The sequence below is a fragment of the Narcine bancroftii genome, unplaced genomic scaffold (genome assembly GCF_036971445.1).
Source record: "Narcine bancroftii isolate sNarBan1 unplaced genomic scaffold, sNarBan1.hap1 Scaffold_162, whole genome shotgun sequence".
NCBI classification, from domain to species: Eukaryota; Metazoa; Chordata; class Chondrichthyes; order Torpediniformes; family Narcinidae; genus Narcine; species Narcine bancroftii.
The window spans coordinates 920,957-946,216 of record NW_027211897.1 but is presented as its reverse complement, the minus strand read 5'-3'; the positions used below and the strand labels follow the sequence as shown (position 1 = coordinate 946,216).

The 25,260-nt window shown below is 47.5% G+C and overlaps 1 long non-coding RNA gene across 2 annotated transcripts in view; it reads left to right on the top strand.

Annotated features, from left to right (window-relative positions):
• Positions 1-24,783, top strand: part of LOC138750517 (uncharacterized) — a 909,150-nt gene extending 884,367 nt beyond the window's left edge. For both annotated transcript variants that reach the window (XR_011349371.1, XR_011349372.1), the window contains exon 3: positions 24,488-24,783. This is a non-coding gene — a long non-coding RNA (uncharacterized lncRNA). The remainder of the gene's footprint in view (positions 1-24,487) is intronic.
• Positions 24,784-25,260: the final 477 nt, after the last annotated feature.

Here is a 25,260-nt window from a genome sequence, read left to right as displayed (position 1 = left end):
TTTCCCCACTGTTTCTCTTTTTTCCCACCTTTCCACCTCTGTTCACCACCATTCCCGACTGTCCCCCAATGTTCCCCAATATTCTCCAGCTGTTCCCCACAGTTCCGCATAAGTCTTCACTGTACTCCACTGTTCTTCACCTGTTCTGCATGGTCCCCACTGTTCTCCAGCTGTAACCAAACTGTTCCCCACTTTTTCCCAACTATTTCCCAAAGTTCATCGCTGTTCCCCACTGTTCCCCTTTGTTCCCAACTCTTCCTCATTTCCCCCACTGTTCCCTACTGTTCCACATCTGTTCCACACTGTTCCACACAGTTCTTCACTATTCTCTCGCCGTACCCTAATTGTTCCCCATTTATCCCACTGATCCCTATTGTTCCACATCTGTTACCCACAATTCTTCACTGTACCATGCTGTTCTTCACCTGTTTCCCAACTGTTACGCACTGTTCGCCACCAATCCCAACTGTTTTCCAGCATTTTCCCACCTGTTCCCCACGGTTCCCCATGGATCCCCACTGACACCTCATTTCCCAATCTGTTCCCCACTGTTCCCCCGTTCTCCACAATTCCCTATCTGGTCCCCACTATTCCCCGCTGTTGCCCACTGTTCTCCTCTGTTCTGCAGAGATCTCCACTGTTCCCCATCCCTTCCTACCATTCCTCAATTTTCCCCAATGTTGCCCTCTATACACCACTGTTCCTCAACTTTTTCCCAAGTGTTCCCTGCTGTTCCCCACCTGTCACACACGTTTTAACAGTTAACCACATTCTCCAGTGTTCCCTACTGCTCACCCCTGTTACCCTCTGTTCTCCACTGTTACTCATTCTCCCCATTACCCACTGTTCCCTCACAGTTCCTCACTGTTCTCCAGCTGTTCCCAAATGTTACCCATCCTTTCTCCACTGTTCTCCATTTTTCCCACTGTTCCCTACTGTTCCACACCTGTTCTCCACTGTTCCCCAGCTGCTCTCAAACTGTTCACCACTGTTCCCCATTTTTCCAACTGTTCCCTACTGTTCCACACCTGTTCTCCACTGTTCCCCAGCTGCTCTCAAACTGTTCACCACTGTTCCCCATTTTTCCCACTGTTTCCTACTGTTCCACACCTGTTCTCCACTGTTCCCCAGCTGCTCTCAAACTGTTCACGACTGTTCCCCATTTTTCCCATTGTTCCCTAATGCTCCATATCTGTTCCACACTGATCCCCACAGTTTTCACTGTTCCCCACTGTACTCCAGCTATTCACAAACTGTTCCCCACTCTTCCCCATTTTTTCTACTGTTCCCTAATGTTCCACATCTATTTCCCACAATTATTCACTATACCACACTGTTTTTCACCTTTCTCCAACTGTTCCACACTTTTCCCCACCAATCCCAACTGTTTTCCAGCAGTTTCCCTCCTGTTCCTCACGGTTCCACACTGTTCCCCATCAGTTCCCCCTGGTCCCTACTGTTCCCCTCTGTTCTCATCTGTTCTGCAGTGTTCCCCACTGTTTCCCATCTGTTCCCTTTCCTCATTGATCCCCCCTGCTCCCCAATATTCCCCTCTGATCCCCATTGTCCTACAGTGTTCACCATGCTTCCAGACTGTTCCACATCTGTTCCACACTGTTCCCCATTTTTCCCACTGTTCCCTACTGTTTCACACCTGTTCTCCACTGTTCCCCAGCTGCTCTCAAACTGTTCACCACTGTTCTCCATATTTCCCACGGTTTCCTACTGTTCCACACCTCTTCTCCACTGTTCCCCAGCTGCTCTCAAACTGTTCACCACTGTTCCCCATTTTTCCCACTGTTCCCTACTGTTCCACACCTGTTCTCCACTGTTCCCCAGCTGCTCTCAAACTGTTCACCACTGTTCTCCATTTTTCCCACTGTATCCTACTGTTCCACACCTGTTCTCCACTGTTCCCCAGCTGCTCTCAAACTGTTCACCACTGTTCCCCATTTTTCCCACTGATCCCTACTGTTCCACACCTGTTCCCCACTGTTCCCCAGCTGCTCTCAAACTGTTCACCACTGTTCTCCATTTTTCCCACTGTTTCCTACTGTTCCACACCTGTTCTCCACTGTTCCCCAGCTGCTCTCAAACTGTTCACCACTGTTCCCCATTTTTCCCACTGATCCCTACTGTTCCACACCTGTTCCCCACTGTTCCCCAGCTGCTCTCAAACTGTTCACCACTGTTCTCCATTTTTCCCACTGTTCCCTACTGTTCCACACCTGTTCTCCACTGTTCCCCAGCTGCTCTCAAACTGTTCACCACTGTTCCCCATTTTTCCAACTGTTCCCTACAGTTCCACAACAGTTCCCCACAGTTCCTTACATTTCCCCACTGTTCCCCACCAATCCCATCTGTTTCCCAGAAGTTTCCCAACTGTTCCCTAGGGTTGCCCACTGTCCCCAATAGTTCCTCACTGTTCCCTACCTGTTCGACACATGTTCCCCAGCAGTTGTCCATCATTTCACCACTGTTCCCCACTGATCCCCAGAGTTCCACATCAGTTCCCCATCTGTACTAAACTGTTTCACACTGTCCCTCCACATCAGTTCCCCATCTGTACTAAACTGTTTCACACTGTCCCTCACCTTTTCCCCATCTGTTCCTCACTGTTCCCGACCTGTTCGACACATGTTCCCCAGCAGTTGCCCATCATTTCTCCACTGTTCCTCACTGATCGCCACAGTTCCACATCAGTTCTCCATTTGTTCTAAACATTTTCCCACCGTCCCTCACCTTTTTCGACTGTTCCCCACCTGTGTCCCACCAGTTCTGCACTTTTCAACACTGTTTCCCAAGATTCCCCACTGTTCACCTCATTCCCAATCTGTTCCCCATTTTTCCCCACTCTTCTCCCATTCTCCATTGTTCACCATCTGTTCCACACTGTTCTTCCTGCTCCCCACAGTTTGGCAGCTGTTTTCCAGCAGTTCCCCTTTTACCACTGTAGCCTACTGTTCTGGATCTGCTCCCCACTGTACCCCACTTTTTTTCCACATGTTCCCCAACTGTGTCCTACTCTTCCCCATCAATCCCAACTGTTTACCAGCAGTTTCCCACCTGTCCCCCTTGGTTTACCTGTGTTCCCCATCAGTTCCCCATCTGTTCCCCTCTGTTCTCCAGCTGTTCCTAAACTGTTCCCCACTGTTCACCACTGTTCCCCTTTGTTCCCCATTTTTCTTACTGTTCCACATCTGTTCCCCAACTTTTCCCCACTTTCCCACCAATCCCAACTTTATCCCAGCATTTTCCCACATATTACCCACAGTTCCCCACTGTTTCCCATCAGATTCCCAACTGTTCCCCCTATACTCTTTTGCTCACCTCTGTTCTGCAGTGTTCCCCATCAGTTCCCCTTTCCTCGTTGTTCCACCCTGCTCCCCAATATTCCCCTGTTCATCATTTTTCTAGAGTTTTTCCCATGGTTCCACACTTTTCCCCACTGTTTCACACCTGTTCTCCTTTATTTAACAACTGCTCCACAATTACTTTTCCCCACTGTTCCCCATGTGTTCTGCATTGTTGCCCAATTTTTGCAATGTTCCCCAATCTTCATATTCAGTTCCCCACTGTCCCACAACTATTCCCCACTGTTCCACACAGTTCCCCACTTTTCCCCTCTGTTCCCCATTTATACCACTGTTCCCCACTGTTTTACAACTGTTCTCCACTATTCCACAACTATTCCCCAAATGTTCCTTACTTTTCCCCACTGTTCCCCAATTGTTCCTCACTATTCCCTACCTGTTCGACACATGTTCCCCATCAGTTCCCCACTGTTCTCCAGCTGTTCCCGATCTGTTCCCGATCTGTTCCCCATTTTTCCCACTGTTCCCCATGGGTCCACACTGTTCCCCAACAGTTACCAATCTGCTTCCCACTGTTCCACACAGTTCACCACTTTTCCCCACTGTTTCTCTTTTTTCCCACCTTTCCACCTCTGTTCACCACCATTCCCGACTGTCCCCCAATGTTCCCCAATATTCTCCAGCTGTTCCCCACAGTTCCGCATAAGTCTTCACTGTACTCCACTGTTCTTCACCTGTTCTGCATGGTCCCCACTGTTCTCCAGCTGTAACCAAACTGTTCCCCACTTTTTCCCAACTATTTCCCAAAGTTCATCGCTGTTCCCCACTGTTCCCCTTTGTTCCCAACTCTTCCTCATTTTCCCCACTGTTCCCTACTGTTCCACATCTGTTCCACACTGTTCCACACAGTTCTTCACTATTCTCTCGCCGTACCCTAATTGTTCCCCATTTATCCCACTGATCCCTATTGTTCCACATCTGTTACCCACAATTCTTCACTGTACCATGCTGTTCTTCACCTGTTTCCCAACTGTTACGCACTGTTCGCCACCAATCCCAACTGTTTTCCAGCATTTTCCCACCTGTTCCCCACGGTTCCCCATGGATCCCCACTGACACCTCATTTCCCAATCTGTTCCCCACTGTTCCCCCATTCTCCACAATTCCCTATCTGGTCCCCACTATTCCCCGCTGTTGCCCACTGTTCTCCTCTGTTCTGCAGAGATCTCCACTGTTCCCCATCCCTTCCTACCATTCCTCAATTTTCCCCAATGTTGCCCTCTATACACCACTGTTCCTCAACTTTTTCCCAAGTGTTCCCTGCTGTTCCCCACCTGTCACACACTTTTTAACAGTTAACCACATTCTCCAGTGTTCCCTACTGCTCACCCCTGTTACCCTCTGTTCTCCACTGTTACTCATTCTCCCCATTACCCACTGTTCCCTCACAGTTCCTCACTGTTCTCCAGCTGTTCCCAAATGTTACCCATCCTTTCTCCACTGTTCTCCATTTTTCCCACTGTTCCCTACTGTTCCACACCTGTTCTCCACTGTTCCCCAGCTGCTCTCAAACTGTTCACCACTGTTCCCCATTTTTCCAACTGTTCCCTACTGTTCCACACCTGTTCTCCACTGTTCCCCAGCTGCTCTCAAACTGTTCACCACTGTTCCCCATTTTTCCCACTGTTTCCTACTGTTCCACACCTGTTCTCCACTGTTCCCCAGCTGCTCTCAAACTGTTCACGACTGTTCCCCATTTTTCCCATTGTTCCCTAATGCTCCATATCTGTTCCACACTGATCCCCACAGTTCTTCACTGTTCCCCACTGTACTCCAGCTATTCACAAACTGTTCCCCACTCTTCCCCATTTTTTCTACTGTTCCCTAATGTTCCACATCTATTTCCCACAATTATTCACTATACCACACTGTTTTTCACCTTTCTCCAACTGTTCCACACTTTTCCCCACCAATCCCAACTGTTTTCCAGCAGTTTCCCTCCTGTTCCTCACGGTTCCACACTGTTCCCCATCAGTTCCCCCTGGTCCCTACTGTTCCCCTCTGTTCTCATCTGTTCTGCAGTGTTCCCCACTGTTTCCCATCTGTTCCCTTTCCTCATTGATCCCCCCTGCTCCCCAATATTCCCCTCTGATCCCCATTGTCCTACAGTGTTCCCCATGCTTCCAGACTGTTCCACATCTGTTCCACACTGTTCCCCATTTTTCCCACTGTTCCCTACTGTTCCACACCTGTTCTCCACTGTTCCACAGCTGCTCTCAAACTGTTCACCACTGTTCTCCATTTTTCCCACGGTTTCCTACTGTTCCACACCTCTTCTCCACTGTTCCCCAGCTGCTCTCAAACTGTTCACCACTGTTCCCCATTTTTCCCACTGTTCCCTACTGTTCCACACCTGTTCTCCACTGTTCCCCAGCTGCTCTCAAACTGTTCACCACTGTTCTCCATTTTTCCCACTGTTTCCTACTGTTCCACACCTGTTCTCCACTGTTCCCCAGCTGCTCTCAAACTGTTCACCACTGTTCCCCATTTTTCCCACTGATCCCTACTGTTCCACACCTGTTCCCCACTGTTCCCCAGCTGCTCTCAAACTGTTCACCACTGTTCTCCATTTTTCCCACTGTTTCCTACTGTTCCACACCTGTTCTCCACTGTTCCCCAGCTGCTCTCAAACTGTTCACCACTGTTCCCCATTTTTCCCACTGTTCCCTACTGTTCCACACCTGTTCTCCACTGTTCCCCAGCTGCTCTCAAACTGTTCACCACTGTTCTCCATTTTTCCCACTGTTTCCTACTGTTCCACACCTGTTCTCCACTGTTCCCCAGCTGCTCTCAAACTGTTCACCACTGTTCCCCATTTTTCCCACTGATCCCTACTGTTCCACACCTGTTCCCCACTGTTCCCCAGCTGCTCTCAAACTGTTCACCACTGTTCTCCATTTTTCCCACTGTTTCCTACTGTTCCACACCTGTTCTCCACTGTTCCCCAGCTGCTCTCAAACTGTTCACCACTGTTCCCCATTTTTCCCACTGATCCCTACTGTTCCACACCTGTTCCCCACTGTTCCCCAGCTGCTCTCAAACTGTTCACCACTGTTCTCCATTTTTCCCACTGTTCCCTACTGTTCCACACCTGTTCTCCACTGTTCCCCAGCTGCTCTCAAACTGTTCACCACTGTTCTCCATTTTTCCCACTGTTTCCTACTGTTCCACACCTGTTCTCCACTGTTCCCCAGCTGCTCTCAAACTGTTCACCACTGTTCCCCATTTTTCCCATTGTTCCCTAATGCTCCATATCTGTTCCACACTGATCCCCACAGTTCTTCACTGTTCCCCACTGTACTCCAGCTATTCACAAACTGTTCCCCACTCTTCCCCATTTGTTCTACCATTCCCTAATGTTCCACATCTATTTTCCACAATTATTCACTATACCACACTGTTTTTCACCTTTCTCCAACTGTTCCACACTTTTCCCCACCAATCCCAACTGTTTTCCAGCAGTTTCCCTCCTGTTCCTCACGGTTCCACACTGTTCCCCATCAGTTCCCCCTGGTCCCTACTGTTCCCCTCTGTTCTCATCTGTTCTGCAGTGTTCCCCACTGTTTCCCATCTGTTCCCTTTCCTCATTGATCCCCCCTGCTCCCCAATATTCCCCTCTGATCCCCATTGTCCTACAGTGTTCCCCATGCTTCCAGACTGTTCCACATCTGTTCCACACTGTTCCCCATTTTTCCCACTGTTCCCTACTGTTCCACACCTGTTCTCCACTGTTCCACAGCTGCTCTCAAACTGTTCACCACTGTTCTCCATTTTTCCCACGGTTTCCTACTGTTCCACACCTCTTCTCCACTGTTCCCCAGCTGCTCTCAAACTGTTCACCACTGTTCCCCATTTTTCCCACTGTTCCCTACTGTTCCACACCTGTTCTCCACTGTTCCCCAGCTGCTCTCAAACTGTTCACCACTGTTCTCCATTTTTCCCACTGTTTCCTACTGTTCCACACCTGTTCTCCACTGTTCCCCAGCTGCTCTCAAACTGTTCACCACTGTTCCCCATTTTTCCCACTGATCCCTACTGTTCCACACCTGTTCCCCACTGTTCCCCAGCTGCTCTCAAACTGTTCACCACTGTTCTCCATTTTTCCCACTGTTCCCTACTGTTCCACACCTGTTCTCCACTGTTCCCCAGCTGCTCTCAAACTGTTCACCACTGTTCTCCATTTTTCCCACTGTTTCCTACTGTTCCACACCTGTTCTCCACTGTTCCCCAGCTGCTCTCAAACTGTTCACCACTGTTCCCCATTTTTCCCATTGTTCCCTAATGCTCCATATCTGTTCCACACTGATCCCCACAGTTCTTCACTGTTCCCCACTGTACTCCAGCTATTCACAAACTGTTCCCCACTCTTCCCCATTTGTTCTACCATTCCCTAATGTTCCACATCTATTTTCCACAATTATTCACTATACCACACTGTTTTTCACCTTTCTCCAACTGTTCCACACTTTTCCCCACCAATCCCAACTGTTTTCCAGCAGTTTCCCTCCTGTTCCTCACGGTTCCACACTGTTCCCCATCAGTTCCCCCTGGTCCCTACTGTTCCCCTCTGTTCTCATCTGTTCTGCAGTGTTCCCCACTGTTTCCCATCTGTTCCCTTTCCTCATTGATCCCCCCTGCTCCCCAATATTCCCCTCTGATCCCCATTGTCCTACAGTGTTCCCCATGCTTCCAGACTGTTCCACATCTGTTCCACACTGTTCCCCATTTTTCCCACTGTTCCCTACTGTTCCACACCTGTTCTCCACTGTTCCACAGCTGCTCTCAAACTGTTCACCACTGTTCTCCATTTTTCCCACGGTTTCCTACTGTTCCACACCTCTTCTCCACTGTTCCCCAGCTGCTCTCAAACTGTTCACCACTGTTCCCCATTTTTCCCACTGTTCCCTACTGTTCCACACCTGTTCTCCACTGTTCCCCAGCTGCTCTCAAACTGTTCACCACTGTTCTCCATTTTTCCCACTGTTTCCTACTGTTCCACACCTGTTCTCCACTGTTCCCCAGCTGCTCTCAAACTGTTCACCACTGTTCCCCATTTTTCCCACTGATCCCTACTGTTCCACACCTGTTCCCCACTGTTCCCCAGCTGCTCTCAAACTGTTCACCACTGTTCTCCATTTTTCCCACTGTTTCCTACTGTTCCACACCTGTTCTCCACTGTTCCCCAGCTGCTCTCAAACTGTTCACCACTGTTCCCCATTTTTCCCACTGATCCCTACTGTTCCACACCTGTTCCCCACTGTTCCCCAGCTGCTCTCAAACTGTTCACCACTGTTCTCCATTTTTCCCACTGTTCCCTACTGTTCCACACCTGTTCTCCACTGTTCCCCAGCTGCTCTCAAACTGTTCACCACTGTTCTCCATTTTTCCCACTGTTTCCTACTGTTCCACACCTGTTCTCCACTGTTCCCCAGCTGCTCTCAAACTGTTCACCACTGTTCCCCATTTTTCCCATTGTTCCCTAATGCTCCATATCTGTTCCACACTGATCCCCACAGTTCTTCACTGTTCCCCACTGTACTCCAGCTATTCACAAACTGTTCCCCACTCTTCCCCATTTGTTCTACCATTCCCTAATGTTCCACATCTATTTTCCACAATTATTCACTATACCACACTGTTTTTCACCTTTCTCCAACTGTTCCACACTTTTCCCCACCAATCCCAACTGTTTTCCAGCAGTTTCCCTCCTGTTCCTCACGGTTCCACACTGTTCCCCATCAGTTCCCCCTGGTCCCTACTGTTCCCCTCTGTTCTCATCTGTTCTGCAGTGTTCCCCACTGTTTCCCATCTGTTCCCTTTCCTCATTGATCCCCCCTGCTCCCCAATATTCCCCTCTGATCCCCATTGTCCTACAGTGTTCACCATGCTTCCAGACTGTTCCACATCTGTTCCACACTGTTCCCCATTTTTCCCACTGTTCCCTACTGTTCCACACCTGTTCTCCACTGTTCCCCAGCTGCTCTCAAACTGTTCACCACTGTTCTCCATTTTTCCCACGGTTTCCTACTGTTCCACACCTCTTCTCCACTGTTCCCCAGCTGCTCTCAAACTGTTCACCACTGTTCCCCATTTTTCCCACTGTTCCCTACTGTTCCACACCTGTTCTCCACTGTTCCCCAGCTGCTCTCAAACTGTTCACCACTGTTCTCCATTTTTCCCACTGTATCCTACTGTTCCACACCTGTTCTCCACTGTTCCCCAGCTGCTCTCAAACTGTTCACCACTGTTCCCCATTTTCCCACTGATCCCTACTGTTCCACACCTGTTCCCCACTGTTCCCCAGCTGCTCTCAAACTGTTCACCACTGTTCTCCATTTTTCCCACTGTTTCCTACTGTTCCACACCTGTTCTCCACTGTTCCCCAGCTGCTCTCAAACTGTTCACCACTGTTCCCCATTTTTCCCACTGATCCCTACTGTTCCACACCTGTTCCCCACTGTTCCCCAGCTGCTCTCAAACTGTTCACCACTGTTCTCCATTTTTCCCACTGTTCCCTACTGTTCCACACCTGTTCTCCACTGTTCCCCAGCTGCTCTCAAACTGTTCACCACTGTTCCCCATTTTTCCAACTGTTCCCTACAGTTCCACAACAGTTCCCCACAGTTCCTTACATTTCCCCACTGTTCCCCACCAATCCCATCTGTTTCCCAGAAGTTTCCCAACTGTTCCCTAGGGTTGCCCACTGTCCCCAATAGTTCCTCACTGTTCCCTACCTGTTCGACACATGTTCCCCAGCAGTTGTCCATCATTTCACCACTGTTCCCCACTGATCCCCAGAGTTCCACATCAGTTCCCCATCTGTACTAAACTGTTTCACACTGTCCCTCCACATCAGTTCCCCATCTGTACTAAACTGTTTCACACTGTCCCTCACCTTTTCCCCATCTGTTCCTCACTGTTCCCGACCTGTTCGACACATGTTCCCCAGCAGTTGCCCATCATTTCTCCACTGTTCCTCACTGATCGCCACAGTTCCACATCAGTTCTCCATTTGTTCTAAACATTTTCCCACCGTCCCTCACCTTTTTCGACTGTTCCCCACCTGTGTCCCACCAGTTCTGCACTTTTCAACACTGTTTCCCAAGATTCCCCACTGTTCACCTCATTCCCAATCTGTTCCCCATTTTTCCCCACTCTTCTCCCATTCTCCATTGTTCACCATCTGTTCCACACTGTTCTTCCTGCTCCCCACAGTTTGGCAGCTGTTTTCCAGCAGTTCCCCTTTTACCACTGTAGCCTACTGTTCTGGATCTGCTCCCCACTGTACCCCACTTTTTTTCCACATGTTCCCCAACTGTGTCCTACTCTTCCCCATCAATCCCAACTGTTTACCAGCAGTTTCCCACCTGTCCCCCTTGGTTTACCTGTGTTCCCCATCAGTTCCCCATCTGTTCCCCTCTGTTCTCCAGCTGTTCCTAAACTGTTCCCCACTGTTCACCACTGTTCCCCTTTGTTCCCCATTTTTCTTACTGTTCCACATCTGTTCCCCAACTTTTCCCCACTTTCCCACCAATCCCAACTTTATCCCAGCATTTTCCCACATATTACCCACAGTTCCCCACTGTTTCCCATCAGATTCCCAACTGTTCCCCCTATACTCTTTTGCTCACCTCTGTTCTGCAGTGTTCCCCATCAGTTCCCCTTTCCTCGTTGTTCCACCCTGCTCCCCAATATTCCCCTGTTCATCATTTTTCTAGAGTTTTTCCCATGGTTCCACACTTTTCCCCACTGTTTCACACCTGTTCTCCTTTATTTAACAACTGCTCCACAATTACTTTTCCCCACTGTTCCCCATGTGTTCTGCATTGTTGCCCAATTTTTGCAATGTTCCCCAATCTTCATATTCAGTTCCCCACTGTCCCACAACTATTCCCCACTGTTCCACACAGTTCCCCACTTTTCCCCTCTGTTCCCCATTTATACCACTGTTCCCCACTGTTTTACAACTGTTCTCCACTATTCCACAACTATTCCCCAAATGTTCCTTACTTTTCCCCACTGTTCCCCAATTGTTCCTCACTATTCCCTACCTGTTCGACACATGTTCCCCATCAGTTCCCCACTGTTCTCCAGCTGTTCCTGATCTGTTCCCGATCTGTTCCCCATTTTTCCCACTGTTCCCCATGGGTCCACACTGTTCCCCAACAGTTACCAATCTGCTTCCCACTGTTCCACACAGTTCACCACTTTTCCCCACTGTTTCTCTTTTTTCCCACCTTTCCACCTCTGTTCACCACCATTCCCGACTGTCCCCCAATGTTCCCCAATATTCTCCAGCTGTTCCCCACAGTTCCGCATAAGTCTTCACTGTACTCCACTGTTCTTCACCTGTTCTGCATGGTCCCCACTGTTCTCCAGCTGTAACCAAACTGTTCCCCACTTTTTCCCAACTATTTCCCAAAGTTCATCGCTGTTCCCCACTGTTCCCCTTTGTTCCCAACTCTTCCTCATTTTCCCCACTGTTCCCTACTGTTCCACATCTGTTCCACACTGTTCCACACAGTTCTTCACTATTCTCTCGCCGTACCCTAATTGTTCCCCATTTATCCCACTGATCCCTATTGTTCCACATCTGTTACCCACAATTCTTCACTGTACCATGCTGTTCTTCACCTGTTTCCCAACTGTTACGCACTGTTCGCCACCAATCCCAACTGTTTTCCAGCATTTTCCCACCTGTTCCCCACGGTTCCCCATGGATCCCCACTGACACCTCATTTCCCAATCTGTTCCCCACTGTTCCCCCGTTCTCCACAATTCCCTATCTGGTCCCCACTATTCCCCGCTGTTGCCCACTGTTTTCCTCTGTTCTGCAGAGATCTCCACTGTTCCCCATCCCTTCCTACCATTCCTCAATTTTCCCCAATGTTGCCCTCTATACACCACTGTTCCTCAACTTTTTCCCAAGTGTTCCCTGCTGTTCCCCACCTGTCACACACTTTTTAACAGTTAACCACATTCTCCAGTGTTCCCTACTGCTCACCCCTGTTACCCTCTGTTCTCCACTGTTACTCATTCTCCCCATTACCCACTGTTCCCTCACAGTTCCTCACTGTTCTCCAGCTGTTCCCAAATGTTACCCATCCTTTCTCCACTGTTCTCCATTTTTCCCACTGTTCCCTACTGTTCCACACCTGTTCTCCACTGTTCCCCAGCTGCTCTCAAACTGTTCACCACTGTTCCCCATTTTTCCAACTGTTCCCTACTGTTCCACACCTGTTCTCCACTGTTCCCCAGCTGCTCTCAAACATTTCACCACTGTTCCCCATTTTTCCCACTGTTTCCTACTGTTCCACACCTGTTCTCCACTGTTCCCCAGCTGCTCTTAAACTGTTCACGACTGTTCCCCATTTTTCCCATTGTTCCCTAATGCTCCATATCTGTTCCACACTGATCCCCACAGTTCTTCACTGTTCCCCACTGTACTCCAGCTATTCACAAACTGTTCCCCACTCTTCCCCATTTTTTCTACTGTTCCCTAATGTTCCACATCTATTTCCCACAATTATTCACTATACCACACTGTTTTTCACCTTTCTCCAACTGTTCCACACTTTTCCCCACCAATCCCAACTGTTTTCCAGCAGTTTCCCTCCTGTTCCTCACGGTTCCACACTGTTCCCCATCAGTTCCCCCTGGTCCCTACTGTTCCCCTCTGTTCTCATCTGTTCTGCAGTGTTCCCCACTGTTTCCCATCTGTTCCCTTTCCTCATTGATCCCCCCTGCTCCCCAATATTCCCCTCTGATCCCCATTGTCCTACAGTGTTCCCCATGCTTCCAGACTGTTCCACATCTGTTCCACACTGTTCCCCATTTTTCCCACTGTTCCCTACTGTTCCACACCTGTTCTCCACTGTTCCACAGCTGCTCTCAAACTGTTCACCACTGTTCTCCATTTTTCCCACGGTTTCCTACTGTTCCACACCTCTTCTCCACTGTTCCCCAGCTGCTCTCAAACTGTTCACCACTGTTCCCCATTTTTCCCACTGTTCCCTACTGTTCCACACCTGTTCTCCACTGTTCCCCAGCTGCTCTCAAACTGTTCACCACTGTTCTCCATTTTTCCCACTGTTTCCTACTGTTCCACACCTGTTCTCCACTGTTCCCCAGCTGCTCTCAAACTGTTCACCACTGTTCCCCATTTTTCCCACTGATCCCTACTGTTCCACACCTGTTCCCCACTGTTCCCCAGCTGCTCTCAAACTGTTCACCACTGTTCTCCATTTTTCCCACTGTTTCCTACTGTTCCACACCTGTTCTCCACTGTTCCCCAGCTGCTCTCAAACTGTTCACCACTGTTCCCCATTTTTCCCACTGATCCCTACTGTTCCACACCTGTTCCCCACTGTTCCCCAGCTGCTCTCAAACTGTTCACCACTGTTCTCCATTTTTCCCACTGTTCCCTACTGTTCCACACCTGTTCTCCACTGTTCCCCAGCTGCTCTCAAACTGTTCACCACTGTTCCCCATTTTTCCAACTGTTCCCTACTGTTCCACACCTGTTCTCCACTGTTCCCCAGCTGCTCTCAAACTGTTCACCACTGTTCCCCATTTTTCCCATTGTTCCCTAATGCTCCATATCTGTTCCACACTGATCCCCACAGTTCTTCACTGTTCCCCACTGTACTCCAGCTATTCACAAACTGTTCCCCACTCTTCCCCATTTGTTCTACCATTCCCTAATGTTCCACATCTATTTTCCACAATTATTCACTATACCACACTGTTTTTCACCTTTCTCCAACTGTTCCACACTTTTCCCCACCAATCCCAACTGTTTTCCAGCAGTTTCCCTCCTGTTCCTCACGGTTCCACACTGTTCCCCATCAGTTCCCCCTGGTCCCTACTGTTCCCCTCTGTTCTCATCTGTTCTGCAGTGTTCCCCACTGTTTCCCATCTGTTCCTTTCCTCATTGATCCCCCCTGCTCCCCAATATTCCCCTCTGATCCCCATTGTCCTACAGTGTTCCCCATGCTTCCAGACTGTTTCACGTCTGTTCCACACTGTTGCCCATTTTTCCCCACTGTTCTCCATCTGTTCCCCACTCTTCCATTTTCCCCCATGTTCTGCACTGTTTCCCAATGTTCTCTAGCTGTTCCCCATCTGTTCCCTAATTTTTTCCACAGTTACCCCAATTCCCCATTGTTCACCTCTGTTCCCCACTGTTCCCCAGAGTTCTTCACTGTTCCACACTTTTCCCAACTGTAGCCGAACTGTTCCCCATTTTTCCCACTGTTCGCCATCTGATCACCACTGTTCCCGACTATTCCCCACAGTTCTCCACTGTTCCGCTCTGTTGCCTACTGTTCCCCATGGTTCTTCACTGTTCTCCACCTCTCCACTGTTATCCAGATGTTCCCGAACTGTTTCCTACTGTTCGCCACTTTTCTCCACTGTTCCTCACTGTTCCCCAATGTTCTCCACAGTTCTGCAGTGTACCCCACTATACCCCATCTGTTCCCCTTGTTCCTCATTGTCCTCACTGTTCTCCACTATTTCACACCTGTTCCCTACTGATCCCAACTGTTCCCTTTAGTTCCCCACTTTTCCCCACTGTTTCCCATTTTTGCCATTGTTCCACATCTGTTCACCACCATTACTGACTGTTCCTGACTATTCCCCACTATTCCCCATCAGTCCCCCATTTGTTCCCCACTGTTCCTCCTATTCCCCAATGTTCTCCACTGTTCCCCTCATTACCCATCAGTTACCCACTTTTCTCCCTATTACCCCGTTCTCCACAGTTCGCTATCTATTACCCACTGTTACTCATTCTTCCCTTTGACCCCTCAGTTTCCCACCAGGTCCCATGGTTCCCCACTGTTCCCCATCAGTTCCCCATCTGTTCCCCACTGTTATCCAGCTGTTTCCCACCAGTTCCCCACTTTTCACCACTGTTCCACATGGTTCCCCACTTTTCCCCTCATTTCCCAATCTGTTCCCCACTGTTCCCACATTCTCCACAGTTCAATATCTGTTCCCCATTGCTCCCCCCTATTTGTCTCTGTTCCACTGTTCTCCAATGTTCCTCAGTGATCTCCACTGTTCCCCATCTCTTCCTTCTGTACCTCAATTTTCCCACTGTTGCCCACTATACACCACTGTTCCCTAATTGTGCCCCGTGTTTCCCACTGTTCTTCACAGTTCCCCATCTGTCACACACACTGTTCCACCTACTGTTCCACCTACCCTACTGTTCCACCTCTTTACTCCACAGTTCATCACTGTCCCCCACTGTTCTTCACCTGTTCCCAAATGTTCTCTACTCTTCTCCACCAATCCCAACTGTTTCCTACCAGTTTCCCACCTGTTTCCCCATGGTTCCCCACTGTTCCCCATCAGTTCCCCTCTGTTCTCCAGCTGTTCCCGAACAGTTCTCTACTGTTTCACATCTGTTTCCCACAGTTCTGCACTGTAGCCCATTGTTCTTCACCTGTTCTCCAACTTTCTCCACTGTTCCCCACCAATCCCAACTGTTTTCTAGCAGTATCCCACCTATTACCCACAGTTCCCCACTGTTCCCCACATTCTCCAATGTTCGGATTCTGTTCCCCACTGCTCTCCCCATTACCCTGTATACCCAACTGTTACTCATTCTTCTCCTCTGTTTCCCACTGTCTCCCACAGTTCCTCACTGTTCCCCACTTCTCTCCATCTATTCTAAACTGTTCCCTACTCTTCCACTCTGTTCACCACTGTTCCCCTCTGTGCTTTACTTTTCCCCTCTGTTCCCAACTGTTCCCCATTTCTCCCACTTTCCCCTATTGTTCCTCACTGTTCCCGACTGTTCCCCACAGATCCCAACTGTTACCCACTGCACCCCATGTTTCCCATTGTTGCCCATCAGATGCTCCTCTTTTTCCCATCAGTGACCTAAATTTCCACACTGTTTCCCGCAGTTCTCCACTGTTCACCATCTGTTCCCCACTGCTCCCCACTGTCCTCAACAGTTCCCCAGTTTTCACCAATGTTTCCCAGAGTTGCTCACAGTTCCCCAGCTGTTCGACACATGTTCCCCATAGTTCCCCACATTTCTCCACTGTTCACTAATGTTCCACATCAGTTCCCCATCTGTTCTAAACTGTTTCCCACTGTCCCTCATCTTTTCCCCACTGTTCCCCACCGTTTTCCTACTGTTCCAAACCTGTTCCCACTGTTCCCCAGCTATTCCACACCTGTTCACCACTGTTCCTCAACTGTCTCCCACCAATTCCCCACATTTCCCCCATTCTCCACCATTCACCATCTCTTCCACACTGTTCCCCTGCTCCCCACAGTTCGCCTCTGTTTTCCAGCTGTTCACCAATTTTTCCACTGTACCCTACTGTTCCACCTCTTTACTCCACAGTTCATCACTGTCCCCCACTGTTCTTCACCTGTTCCCAAATGTTCCCTACTCTTCTCCACCAATCCCAACTGTTTCCTACCAGTTTCCCACCTGTTTCCCCATGGTTCCCCACTGTTCCCCATCAGTTCCCCTCTGTTCTCCAGCTGTTCCCGAACAGTTCTCTACTGTTTCACATCTGTTTCCCACAGTTCTGCACTGTAGCCCATTGTTCTTCACCTGTTCTCCAACTTTCTCCACTATTCCCCACCAATCCCAACTGTTTTCTAGCAGTATCCCACCTATTACCCACAGTTCCCCACTGATTCCCATCAGTTCCCCATCTGTTCCCCTGCTCCCTTTTGTTCCCCTCTGTTCTGCAGTGTTCCCCACTCTTTCCCATCTGTTCCCCTTTCCTCATTGTTCCACCCTGCTCCCCAATATTCCCGTGTTCTCCATTTTACTGCAGTGATCACCACGGTTCCACACCATTCCCTACTTTTCCCCACACTTGATCTCATGACAAGATCTACCTTGGAGAAAGCACAGAAATTGTGCAGATGGGCAGTGAAATCTTGCATATGAGGTATAAGGTATCTGTCGGCTGTAGTTATTGATCTACGGTAATCACTGCAGGGTCTCCATCCACCTGTTTTCTTGGGTACCATGTTTAACAGTGATGCCCAAGGACTGTTGGAGCGCTGAATGATACCTAATTCCTCAATTGCAATTCACTCTGCCCTTGCCTGCGCAGTTTATCAGGTGGAAGATGACGAACCCTGGCGTCATTTGGTGGGCCTGAAGTGTCTATGTAATGGGACACACCCTGGGCTGTTTAGGAGATATTGAAATTAGGTGAGAGAGTACAGGGAAATTCGTTGAGCAGAGCAGCATGTGCACATTTGTTCAAGGTATGCACCCCGAGGTGGGAAACTCTCCCTTTGCTGCATCCCAGAGGGGATGTTTGAAAAGTGGTAGCAGGAACCAATTTCCTCCACTTCACATCTACTGGCAAGTCATGGGACCTTAAAAAATCTGCACCCAAAATAGGCTGTGCAATGGAAGCCAATAGGCAATTCCAATGGAAGGTCACACCTCCTATCCCAATCGTGACCTATCCTGTGCCAAAGCAGAGAATTTTCATCCCATTTGTGTTTGAAGAGTCAGGTGGTGTTGTTTATGTGGGTTTTATTTCAAAATAGGTTGGTGGGTGCAAACGGACTTCAGCACTCGTGTCTACAATGAACCTGTGCTTACCAGCGCAGTCTTGGAAGATACAATGGGACGTGCTTGTGCCAGCTGCCATGGCCATAAATGGTAGACGGCCTTATCGTTTCCTGCCTTTTTTCTGTAATAGGTACATGTCGGGACACATTTATGGGCATTTTTTCCACCAACGGCCATGGTAAAAACACCATTCTCACCGCCTGTCAGCACGTTCATCCTTCTTTAACTGAACTGAAGATATAGTTGGCTCATAGGAAACGGGATATGGATCTGCTGTGAAAACAGTCTGTACGTGAGCAGACTCTAGCGTTGGAGTGTGATCCAGCCTGTCAGTCTCCTGCGCTACGTCATGGGGATGGTGGAAATCCATGTTAATGATTGGTATTGCGACACGACATGGGAGTTTGGACAGGAATAGAGTCTCAAAAAGTAAACAATGAGAATAACCACCTGCTAATGCGAGCATCTCATTCATTAAATCGGATAGATTCCTATCACCTAGGTCCTCCATATTTAAAAGTCGTGCTCATGTCTAGTCAATTCCAGCGAGTCCAGGAGAAATTGGCGGAACCTGGTTTACTGGTTTTCTGCCAGGGGATTGGCAACATATTCTATTACTTGAGACGCTGCAGCAGTGTCCGATGCACCTATTACATGGCAGAATTTCATGTCCTCTGCCATTATGCCACAAGACAAATCTGGGTTTCAGCCTGATTAAGCCATACCCGAGGTTGATGTGTCCAGAAAGGAGGGAAGTGAAGTTCCACCACATTAACTGCAGCCGTGGTGGCAACAGCTGCTGCCGTCCTTGTGTCCATGGTAACTGGAGATTCAAGCTTCCCTGAATCTTGCATTTGGGGTCCCCAATCGTAGCGGCGACTTCGGTAGAGCTACTAAAGTAATACACACACAAACACACACACACCAAGTTAGTCAACACAAGACTGCTTTATTCAGACTTTACAGACTTCTTTTAGGAACGGTGGGGAACAGTGAGGGAACAGTGGGGAACAGAGGGGAAAAGTGGTGTATAGTGGGCAACAGAGGTGAAAATTGAGGAATGAAAGGAAGAGATGAGGAAAAGTGGGGATCGCTGAGGAACAATGGAGAACAGTGGGGAACAGAGACAAATGGGAGGAACAGTGGGGAACAGATTGGGAAATGAGGGGAAGAGTGGGGAATCATGGGGAACGGTGGTGAATAGTGGGGAACTGGTGGGGAACAGCTGGGGAATAGTGGGGAACAGGTGTACCACATCTGTTCCACCCTGTTGCCCATTCTTCACAATGTTCCCCACTTTGCCCCATCTGTTCCCCACTGTTCCCCATTTATCCCAGCCCATAAGTATTACATTCCTTAAATGGCAATTATTACCCCTTCTGGGCTTTTTGAATTTCTTAGGATGCCACTTGGGTTGAAGAATGCTATTCAAACCTGCCAGCAGCTTATTGGCACTTAGGGCAGAGATTTAGAATTCCCTTAAATCTACTTGGAAAACATCTGGTAAAAACAATGGCGTCATGAATATTCTGTCCAGACCGACTGTATATCATATTCAGGATGAGACTGATATTCCTGAATTAGCCAGTGTCCAGGCAATGGACCCCGATGGTCAGCCATATAGTACGACCATGACTAACTTGGACATACTGCAGGTGGCATCACAACTGGGCAGCCAACCTTACTTTGTGACATGTCTTTGGGCTACATTAGACCAGTGATTCCGGCATCTTGGAGGCAACACATTTTTGACCAGATACACACCTTGTCTCATCCGTCCATCAGAACATCTGTCAAGCTCATGTCAAATAAATATGTATGGCATGGACTAAAAAAGGGTGTTGCATAATGGGTCTGCACAGGTACCTCCTGCCAGACTGCCAAAATTCAGCGGCACAATAAGGCACCTCTTCAACATTTCCCGGTGGTACACAGGCGGTTGGAACACGTGCATGTGGACCTGCTTGGATCATTGCCATTATCTCAAATTTTGAAATACATTCTAACAGTCATAGAACGTTTCACACGCTGGTCAGAGGCTGTCCCGTTGCCATCCAGTGACACTGAGTCAAGGGCAAGAGCATTCACTGTCGATCGGATGGCTAGATTTGGTTTTCTGACACACATTACTTCAGATCATTGAGCACGTTTCTACTGGCAACAGAAGTCCGCACTTAAGGCCTGACTCACCAGTCCCAATTAGGTCGATGAGTTGCCATGGATTCTATTCGGAGTGCACATCTCTTCAAAGGAAGATATGTCCGCATTGTCCACAGAGATGGTTTATGGTACAGTTCTTACAGTTTCATGGGACATTCATTTCACAACCAACTCTGACCTGAATTTCCTTCACAGCTTTGACATGGAGTCATGATCAGCAAACTTTTTCCTACCCACTGGCATGGATCACCTAAACAGAATGTGCCCCACCATTCCTGGACGCTGATTTTGTTTTTGTGCGCAGACAGGTCCCAGGAGCGCCATTACAATTAACGTATGAGGGCCCTTTCCATGTGGTGAAGAAGGATGGGCTTGTGTATACTTTGGACATAAGGGGACATTCACAGCTGTTTCGTGTAGACTCAAGCCTGCCCATGTGAAGCCCGCTTCACCTATTTCAGTGCCCCCAGCCCAGACGGCGAGGGGGTCCACCTCAGGTGCATGCAGCTGATGTTTTAGTTTCTGTGAAGGTTCTGGGGGGGAACTGGGTGGTTTAGCAGCTGTGTAGTGGGCCGAGCGGGTAAGGTTCTTTGGCACGCGAGTGAAAATATAAGACAGACAGTTGGGAACTCATCCATTTAATTGACTGTCCAGGCGTGGTGCTTCGTGGCGTGGAACGGCACGTTGATCTGTGGATTCTCCTGCCGGATGGCATGGGACACTCACACGGCTTCATTTAAATCTGCGGTCCTGTGGTTCAGAAGCAAACTCATAATGATGTCCCATGGAGCCCAGGACACACTAAATCAAAGAAGCCTGTAAAGTCTGAATAAAGCAGTCTTGTGTTGACTAACCTGGTGTGTGTGTGTGGGTGTGTTGCTTTAGTAGCCCTATCGAAGTAGCCGCTACATATATAAATATTTGGGATGATTATCCCACTTACAGGATACTTTTCTTCCATCTCACAGCCTGTGGAAAGAAGCTATTCCCCAGCCTGGCAGTCCTGATTTTGATGATGGACGTGGTTAAAGATGCTGTGCACTGGATGGAAATGGTCTTTTTACAATTCCTTGAGCCCTATTTAAACAACACTCCCAGTAAATGTCATCTACAGAAGAAAGGGAGACCCCAGTGATCCTCACAACTCTTTGCATCATTCCTGTCTGATGCTTTACAGCTACTAGACCATCCAATGATGCAGCCAGACAGGAGACTCAACTGCGCTCCTGTAAAATCTCAGGATGAGAGCCGTTGACCTTGACCTCCTCAGTCTCCTTGGGAAGTTTAGGCGCTTCCTGACCAATAAGGAGGTGTGATTGTTTTGTGTATTAATACATGTTCTGTATAGATGTAACAATCTTTAGTGGAGAGAATTACTCATTGTACTTCAGGGTGTACAATCAGGTACAGAATATCCTTAAATAGCCATTTGGCCCAGATGTCTATTCAGTACAAGAATACTTTCAATCTCAGGGAGATTTTGAACAATAACACCATTCATTTTGCAACAAGCGCAACTTAATTTTGCCAGTTGTTCAATGGCAAGCGACATGGGGAAAACACCACTGTCAACTCTTCTACCTTAAAGGAGTAATTTTATTCAAATGGGCAGTAGATCAAGAGATGGAAACTGAAATCAGACAGAGGTGAGTGATTGGTTAAAATTAGAAACATTCGTATTCATGCTATAGAGTTTAAGGCTGCCCAGGAGGAATATAATATGTTTTCTTTAAGTTTGTGTGCCCTCAGCCTGCCAAAGGATGGGGCCAACAGACATGTTGCTGGAAGGGTTTGAGAAATGATATGGTAGGCCACAGGAAGCTCAAGGTTAGATCCACAGAGCACAGATGTTTAGCAAAATGGCTACCCAGTCTGTATTTGGTCTTGGTGATATCGAGGTCAACTGAGTCGACCAAATGTAGTAGATTAGGTTGGATGGGGTGCATGTGAAACAGTGCATCACCTGGAAGGTCTGATTGTGGCCTTGGATGGAGGTGGCAGGAAATGGAGGGACAACTTTGGAAATTTCTGCAATTCCAAAGGGGAGTGCGTCAGGTGGTGGTGGGTGGAGAGGGAAGTGCTGTCAAGGGAGAGGGAAGTGCTCTTGAGGGAGTCACAGAAAGACGTGCCCCTGTGAAAAGAGGATCTGAGTGGAGTGGGTTAGATGTAGCAGGTTAGAGAATGGTGCTGAAGTTGGAAGTGTTCAAGGATAATGTGTCAGATGTGGCAGCTGATGGGTGGTAAGCGAGAAATCTGAGGATTCTGTCCTTGTTCTGCCGGAGAGGAGGTGGGGTAAGGGCAGAAAGAAAATTGGAGATATGGGTGCAGGCTTTATGGGGGAATCTGCATTTATTGAAGAAATAAGACATTTTGGGTGTTCTGGAGTAGAAAACCTCCTTGGGACTTTTACAAGCCCAGAGGACCCAAAACCTAGCAGCAATAGAAAATCACCAAGACAAAAGATACTTAAACAAACGTCATTTTTAATTTTCTTTAAACAAAAAAAACAGGATCAAACTTTAACTTATCACTATTAACTTAACAGCCTTACATTGCCCCGTTCTAATTCTCAGTGCAGGTGTATTTAATGTGCATAAAGTTCTTTGACACAACTCCATGTTCACTGGTGTCTATCAATTCTTATACTGTGCAAAGAATTCAACATTTATGAATTTGCACCAAGCTCTGGTGCTTAAAAGTGAATGGTTACCCCTCCAGGAAGGCTCTTGTTGGTTTCAGAGAGGGATTTCTTGCTCATTGGACACACAAAAACTGATTCCCTCTGATCAGCCACTTTGGGGTCTTGTCAATGAAACCCGTCACGGTTTTCCAAATGATCACCTCTTCTGCAGGTCACCATAGAGTTCCTTTTGTTTTCCTTATTTCAGGAGAAACACTCAGGCCAGCCATTTCCTATAGTTTGGATTAAAAGTTTTTCAACAGGCTGAACTGAGAACTCACAAACCGTCTTCAGCTTGCCATCTCTCTATTAGAAAAAGCATATTTGGTCTCTCCTCTATGCTTGCAAAAGCACATGACCTTCGTAGAACAGCAAACTGCAACCAGCCAGATTACTGCACTGGACCCAAACTTCTGAGTCCATTCATCAGTTGATTTAAAATCAATAATCCATTTACACCTGCTTTTGAAATTCTTTAGCAAAGCAGTCTCCTTGTTTTGTCTTTGCAAAGGCTCTTGGCACCTGAATGACTCTCTATCAGCAAAGCTCTTGCATTTTAAATAAGAGCTGTTTTGTGAAGTGTTTGTGTTTGTTTGTGGCCTCCACGACTCCTACAATAATCTCTTTCAAAAACATATCAATATACAATGTGGTGTCCTTGCAAAAAAATAAAGTGGGAAGAGGTATAATCCAGGTAGCTCTGGTGACTGGAGTTTGTAATAGTTTGAAACTTGAACCTCTCTCTCTATTTACTGTCATATAATTAAAAAGTGTCTTATCACACAAAATTGCCTTTTTCCTGCTGTGAGGCAGACAGATTCGCCATTGATTTTAATTATCTTTAAATATGAATATGGAATTACACTTCAACTTATGACTGTTTTACTACTTTAAATTACTTTACTTAACTTACCCCCCTTCTAATTCTAAGTGCACGTGTGTGTAATGTGTGTGTAAGTTCAGAAAAGTTCTTTGGTTCACAGTCCAATCTCACTTCTCATTCCTCAAAGTTCACTGGTTGCAGGCCATTCTTATACTGTGCACAGAATTTAACATATGTAAAATTCACCAGGCTTTGGTGCTCGAAAGGTAAAAAAAACATTACAGTTCAGGAAGGTTCTTGCTGGTTTTCAGAGAGAGGTGTGTTGTTCATGGAAGTATTAGGGTGTTTCTGACTCGTCGTATCTGCATCTGAATTCTGATATCTCTTCAGAAAAGCTCTGATAGCTTTAGCATGGAGCAGAGCTGAGCCAGGACTTTGGAGGTATTTAAGGGAGTGTGTGGGCAGGGTTTGTTCTGGACCAACAATCTCACCAAATGACTCTGCTTGAAATCAAGATTCAAACCATTTTGAGGAATACAACAGGAATTGTTCAACAAAAGCCTGAGTTTTCTTTCAATAGTGGAAATGATTTTTTTTTAAAAGCCCGTTAATATTCCTGATACAGATCTTTGTATTTATCTTTCAGGTTGCTATCTGTTGTTAACTTGGAGGCCTTTAATGAGGTGACTGGGAGGAATCTTTGCTTTAACCCAGCAGTTCTCTTGCAATTTTCCAGCTGTAGGATGAGGTGCAGTTGCTTGCAAGTTTAGCAAGTGGGATTAAGATGTGAAACTGCAAGTCACAGCACCATTTTTGTTTTTGAAAATGCAAATATGAAAATTTTAACTTTGGTCTCCTTGGTTTGCTTAATTTTACAGAGGAGACGTTGGGTCAAGCTGAGAAGAGAGAGTTGGATGCCCATTTGGTGAAGCTGCACAGGCAAAAAAGAAAACACAAAACGAGGGACTGAAAAAATAATGAAGCAAACTGAAGAGCTGTTGCAACCAAACCCAAGTAAAGAATTTAATTTTGTGAGGCGTACTTTAGAGACCAAATGATTTGGGCTTTTAATGGTGACCTATTTAAATGAACTAAATCTGATTAGAATTTAACTTTATGGAAAGTTTGGAAGTTGCCACAAGAAAAATGGAGCATATAAATTAGATGTTGTAATGAAGAGAAATTAACAATACAATGAGCCTTGTGTCATAGTCTCTACCTCAGTCTACCGTACATCACGTTAAACCTTCTCCCCACTGTGAACCTGGTGCCACAGTATTTGACACAGTTCATCGTTCATTACTGTGACAGCTTCTCGCACTGTGAACCTAAGATCAAAGTATCTTGCACAGTTTATCGTCCAGCAGTGATTGACCTTCTCCCCATTGTGAATCCGGTTTCACAGTATCTGCCTCTGTCTTCTGTTCATCACCATTAAACCACTCCCCACAGTGAATCCGGTGTCACAGTATCTCATGGAGTTTATAGTATCTGTCTCAGTCTGCCGTACATCACCATTAAACCATCTCTCCACAGTGAACCCGGTGTCATAATATCTGGAACTGTTTATCGTGTATCACTGTTAAACATTCTCATTACTGTGAACCCGGTGTCACAGTATCTGACGTAGTTTATTGTACATCAATGTTGA